Genomic DNA, 6,000 nt, shown 5'->3' on the forward strand with positions numbered 1-6,000 from the left:
AACAGTAAGGAAGCTCACGTGTGAAGGGGTTTAAACACCATCTTCAAGTCCTTGGGGCATCCTGGCCTCAGGAATTTCTCTCTGCCCATCTCTCAGGCCTTAGCTTGCTGCCCTGCTTCCCACCACTGTGACCCTTTCTCTTCTGCTTTCCCAGCTCCCTCCTCGCCACGCCTGGGGCTGAGCGACTGAGCGCCATTTCAAGTCCCCTCGCCTTTGGGCCATGTGTGTGTGTGTGTGTGTGTGTGTGTGTGTGTGTGTGTGTGTTCCACAGGGTACAGGGAGGAGGGACTCACTGGATTTCCCACTAACAGTTCATTTCCATTATTTTCTAACAGATGAGCCATTCTCTTTGTGTGCCTTCGTACTTTGTGGCCGCTCTGCCTTGCTTGTCTCTGGGGCTGGGCGTGGGATGGTGCTGGGTTTTCACATCCAAAGCAAAGACGCACCGCCCGCTGGCAGGGCGTTTGGGGTCCGGGGGAGACAGACGGGCGAGAGCAGTTTCAGGGACGGGCTCCGTGTGGGCTGGTGCTCCTGCTGGGTCTTGAAGGACATTCAAACTGGCCTCCCAAGCGAGGGCGAGAAGGTATCCCAGGCAGAGGGCACAGCTTTGGCAGAAACAGGGACTGCGTGCTGATGTGAGCTGGAAGCAGGGGTGGCGAGAGATGAGGCTGAATGTGGTGGGAAGGCGGCAGGCCATTCGCCCGGAACCTCTGAGGGCCTCGGAGAGCCGGAAGCCAAGGTGATGCCAGGCGAATTAGGACTTGCAGAGTGTTGGGGCGGCAGACAGAGTCCCAGCGACAGCGGAGAGGCTGGGGATGGGGGTGGGGGAGGGGCTCGGTTTGAGGGCTTGTTAGGAGCTAAAACTGGCAGGACCCAGGAGGTTTGTCCCCCCCTCACTGGGGCGGCAGGAGCCTCCCACAGGTGCACTAAATGGAGCCCGAGGGAGAAGGGGCCTGTGAGGCAAGGCTGTCCTCTGTGCTGGCCGTCAGGGGTGGGGCTGGAAGGCAGTCACCCCAGAGCTGGGCCTCAGGGGGTGTCTCAGGCCCCCTCTCAGGTTAGGCAGCCTCGGGGAGAGAAGTCCTTTCCCTGGGTCTGCAGGGGACTGCTCCTCAGAGAGGAGCCCAGGGCCCTCACGTCCTGTCCTCTCCAGCGGGCAGAAGAAAGGTGGGCCTAGGTGAGCTCAGGGTTCCTGGTGCAGGAGCTGGGGGCGGGCCCTGGGTGGGGAGCCTGGGGCGGCTTGGGATTCAGCTGGCTCTGCCTGGCAGTGGATACAGCCCTGCCTGGCTCCCTCCTTCCACTCCCCAGCCCCACTGCACCCCCACCCAGCACCTACTCAGGGGGCAGGGGTGTGAGTGTGGCTGCGCCCCCTCATCCGTGCTGTGTCCCACGCCTGCTCAGCGTCCAGAATGGGCTCCAAGCTTCTCTAGGGAGAGGCACTGGGTCCTCTGTGCCACTCTAACTTCCAGGTCGCACCAAAGAGCCCACATTGCACAATTCCACTTACATAAAGTCCAGGAACAGGCAAAACGAACCGATGGTCATTGCAGCCCGTGGAACCTCTGCTGGGGGCGTGGTGTTGTCCAGGCAGGCACTCGAAGGCCCCTTCTCTGAAAGGTTCTCTGGAATGTTCTCTGGCTTGATGGAGGCGGTGATTACCAGGGTGTATGTATATGTAAATAAATCATCAAGTTATACCCGTATGATGAGTGCACTCTGTATGTTGTTCTGTAATAAGAAAGTTAAAGGGGGGGAAGCTTATAAAAGGCCTTCTGAGATTCTAATTAGCTCCTTCAAACGCCGCTGCAGCGTTTTCGGCAGGAGCGAGGCGGCCCACATGGCCGGCATGTTCTTCAGGGTCCCAGGGGATCCTGATTTATGGGCAGCGAGGCCCAGGGCAAAGCCTCGCGCACGGTGCTGAGCGGAGCAGCGGCGGCTTCCCGGGCCTGGCGGCCGGAGGATAGGCCCCTCCTCAGCCAGGAGGTGGGCGCAGCCGGCGGGCAGCCCTAATGACCCTCCTCCTCCTCCGGCTGCAGCCAGACCCGTCTCCCTCTGGTTCCTGGAACCTGCCCGACCCGGCGGTGTTTCCAGCACTCAAGGCGGGAGCTAAGCCGCTCCTCCACTCCAGGAAAATATTTGTTCAGGGACTTGGCACCCGCAGAAGAGGAAATAAAAGCCACCTTGGAGCCGAGCGGGCGGCGGCCTCGCTGTCTGTCTGCCCCTCCAGATTGCCTCCGAGGCCCCAGGAATCCCACCCCCCACCCAGGCCGGCTCTGGGGCTGAGTCTGGGGTGCCAGCTGTCTGTGCCTCCAGGTCAGGAGTCACGGTCAGTTCAAAAGCTGGTGGAGCCTCCTGTGAGCCAGGCACAGCGCTGGGCCCCGGATGTCGTGGGGGACCCGGGCCCTGGCGCTCCCTTCCAGGCTGTTGTGAGGCAGTGAGGGAGACTGGCCAGTGGAAAGGCCGTTGACGGCATCTAGGAGTCCTGGGTGCCAGGAACCAGCCTGGCAGGGTGGGATGGCCACTGGGGGAAGGAGGGGCTGGCACCTGGGGCCGGCTGAAGGCTGAATGGAGCCAAGTGAAGGGGTGATGGGCACCCCTTTCAGGTAAATGGAACAGCATGGAACAACATGGAACTGCAAAGGCCCGGAGGCACGAGAGAGCACAGGGCTTTGGGGTGTGGAGGGCGGGTGGGGTCGGCTGTTGGGGACCCAGGAGTCGGGGCACCCGAGGGGACCCAGCGGCTGGCTGGCGCCACGAGACGTCTGCGTGAGTTCAGGAACGTGGACTTTCCCCCGAGGCAGCGAGAGTTTTTGTTTTGCAACATCTGAACCCATGGATTTTGATTCTTTTGATAGAGAAAGGTCTAAAGAAGAAAACAAAATCAGTCTCGAACCCCACCACCCAGGCAGCTCCTGACGCCGTTTTAAACATGACAGTTCTCTGTGCATGTGGTGAGAAACCCGGGCGGGCAGGACAGGGCAGGTGAAGTTTTCCACCTGTCTCCCCGGTCTGTGCGTCCAGAAATTCCTTCCACGCGTACACTTCTGAGGATAAGTCTGTGCTTTCAAGTAGTTACACCAGAGGGATGGTTCTCGTCAGCACGCGCCGTCAGCCCTACCCCACCCCTCCTCGTGCCTGCAGAGCGTTCAGGGCAGCGGTTCTCCACCTTCTGGCCCTTTCAATACAGTTCCTCCTGTGGTGACCCAACCATAACATTATGTTCGTTGCTACTTCATGACTGTCATGGTGCTACTGTGATGAATCATCATGTAAATATCTGATCTGCAGGATGGTCTTAGGCGACCCCTGTGAAAGGGTCGTTCGACCGCCAAAGGGGTCGCGACCCACAGGTTGAGAGCCGCTGGCTTAGTGTGTGGATGGAGGCCACTGACTCGGCCCTCCCCTTGGGGTGGGCGTCTCTCTCCAGGCCTTGCTGTTGTCAGCACCGTGTGATTCAGACACAGGGGACTGTCCCGGGTCTGCACCTGGGCGCCCTCCCAGGGGAGAGTTCTAGTCAAAGGGCTGCTCCCGGCCACCGCCCCGCAGAAGTCTCACCAGTTTGCCACTCCTGGCATCAAACTCCGCCCGTGGGGGTCCTAAGGGCCACCCCTCACCCGTCACCGCAGGGATCACCAAACGGTTCCATTTCCTTTTTCCCACGGGGGTCGGAGGTCGGGGTGCAGATGACATCACATGGTTGCTTTGATGTTTCTTTATTTAGGAGATAAGGAGGTGAGGGATCTGTTCATAAGCTTTTGACATTTGCATTTCTTTTTCCAGAGAGGAACTGCTTTGCATATTTTGGGGCCCATTTTTCTTTCTTTTTTAAAAAAAATATTTTAAAAAATATGTTTTATTGATTTTTTACAGAGAGGAAGGGAGAGGGATAGAGAGTTAGAAACATCCATGAGAGAGAAACATCGATCAGCTGCCTCTGGCACACCCCCTACTGGGGATGTGCCCGCAACCAAGGTACATGCCCTTGACAGGAATCGAACCTGGGACTCTTCAGTCCACAGGCCGACGCTCTAGCCACTGAGCCAAACTGGTCAGGGCTAAAAAAATATATTTTTATTATTGATTTCAGAGAGGGAGAGAGAGATGGAAACATCAATGATGAGAAAGAATCATTGATCAGCTGCTTCCTGCATGCCCCACACTGGGGATCAGGCCCACAACCCCGGGCATGTGTCCTGACTGGGAATCGAACAGTGACCTCCTGGTTCAACATGAGTCGACGCTCAACCACGGAGCCACGCCGGCCGGGAGGGGCCCATTTTCCTAATGGGCCTTTCGTCTATTCCTCGTGGATTGGCATGGGTTCCTAGGGTGCAAATGGTTTTGAAGGAGGGGCTTTGGTCTCTGAAGTATGGCCCTGGCTGTGGTGTGAGGGCACTAGCAGGACCCCTGTCAGAGGCACAAGGCTTGGAGCCAGCGGTGGCCTTGGGGAGGGACGCTGGCACGACCTTCAGGAAGGAAGCCGGACAGGGCCAGCCAGCGGATTGATTTTTTGCGCAACTCTTGGGTCAATGAAAAAACACAACAGTCCTGACTGCCCTCCCCCCAAATTGTGACACAGGGCTCATGTTCAGAAACCACAGAGTTGGGCCTGTGCCCCTTGGGCCACCTGCCTGGCTTGTGCCCCTCCCTTCCCTGCCTGCGTGGGGCATGACAGGGAGGGGTGGCAAGGAGGAGGGAGGTGTCAAGGACGGTTTCCAGGTTCCCACCTCAAATATTATGGCCCCATAAACCGTGGAAACGTCTCAGAAATTCCAGTATTTCAGCACGTAGTTGCCGACGGACCCGCATCAGTCAGCGCTGGGCTGAAGCGATCCAGAGTCCTCCTGAGAGAGAAATAGGGGCGCACTGGTTGGGAGGTGGGGTGCGGGGCGTGGGCTGAGGACACCCTGGAGGAGGGTCCCTGAGTTGGCGAGGACCTGGAACTCAGGCGGCGCTTTAGAAATACCCAGGAAGTGAAATGTGTTCATATTCAAATGTATGCTAAGGTCAAAGTGAGTGGGAAAGGGGTTTTGAAAATTCCATTTCCTGATACGTGTCCGACAGCAGGGTTCTGAGTAATTACTAATAATAATTACAATCTACTCTGTGCTTCAATGTGCCAGGCCCTACACACACCTACCCCCTGATTTTTGGGTCACAGAAGAGCATGGTGGCAGGAACTTTGGAGTTAGACCCCACTTTACTTGCTGTGTGACTATAAACTCCCCAGAACCTCCGTATTCTCATCTGTGGAATGGGGCTAAAAGCTTTTTTTTTTTTTTTTTTTTTTTTTTTTTTTTGGGGCTAAAAGCTTTTATCTCGGAGGGCCGAGGGGAGACTACGTAAGATAATGCGAATAAACTGGCATTTTGCTGAGGGCACTTTGCAAGCACTCCATAAATAGTGGCTGTTACTCTGATGTTCCCCAAACCCCTGAGAAGCAGGTGTTACTACCCCATTTTACAGATGGACAAGTAAAGGCCCTACGCTGTTCCTTTGTAGAGCTACGGAGTGGCCATGCTGACATGCAAACCCAGGTCTTGGTCACTCGGAAGCGCGGGGCGCCCCCCTGGACCACGGCTGTTTCCTGTCTCACCTGTTCCGCCCACAGAGGACCACCTGGACAGAAAGTGGGGGAGGCTCTCTTAGGCCGAGGCTGCCTGGAAAGCCCCGAGGTATTCCCAGTCCTGGGAAACGGTGGCCTCCCTGAAACGCCTGGGTGCTGGTGCCAAAGTCAATAATGATAAACTGCCCTGCAGGAAACCATGGTCACGAGGATACAAACAACTGGGAGAGGGTGGAGCTCGTCCCCCTGCCCACCCCCCCCGCCCCCCAGCCCCAGCCAGCTCTGTGCCCCTCTGTGCTAGAGGGCAAGCAGGGGAGACACGAGTGAGCCCAGATCCAGGATCAGGGGGATGTCCCCTGCCCCTAGTAGGGAGGTGCAGGGGCAGTGCCCCTGTTCCTGTCCTGCCGCTCTCCTAGGAAGCTGGCCAAGAAGGTGGC

The sequence above is a fragment of the Myotis daubentonii genome, chromosome 12, assembly GCF_963259705.1.
Source record: "Myotis daubentonii chromosome 12, mMyoDau2.1, whole genome shotgun sequence".
In the NCBI taxonomy this organism is placed as follows: domain Eukaryota; kingdom Metazoa; phylum Chordata; class Mammalia; order Chiroptera; family Vespertilionidae; genus Myotis; species Myotis daubentonii.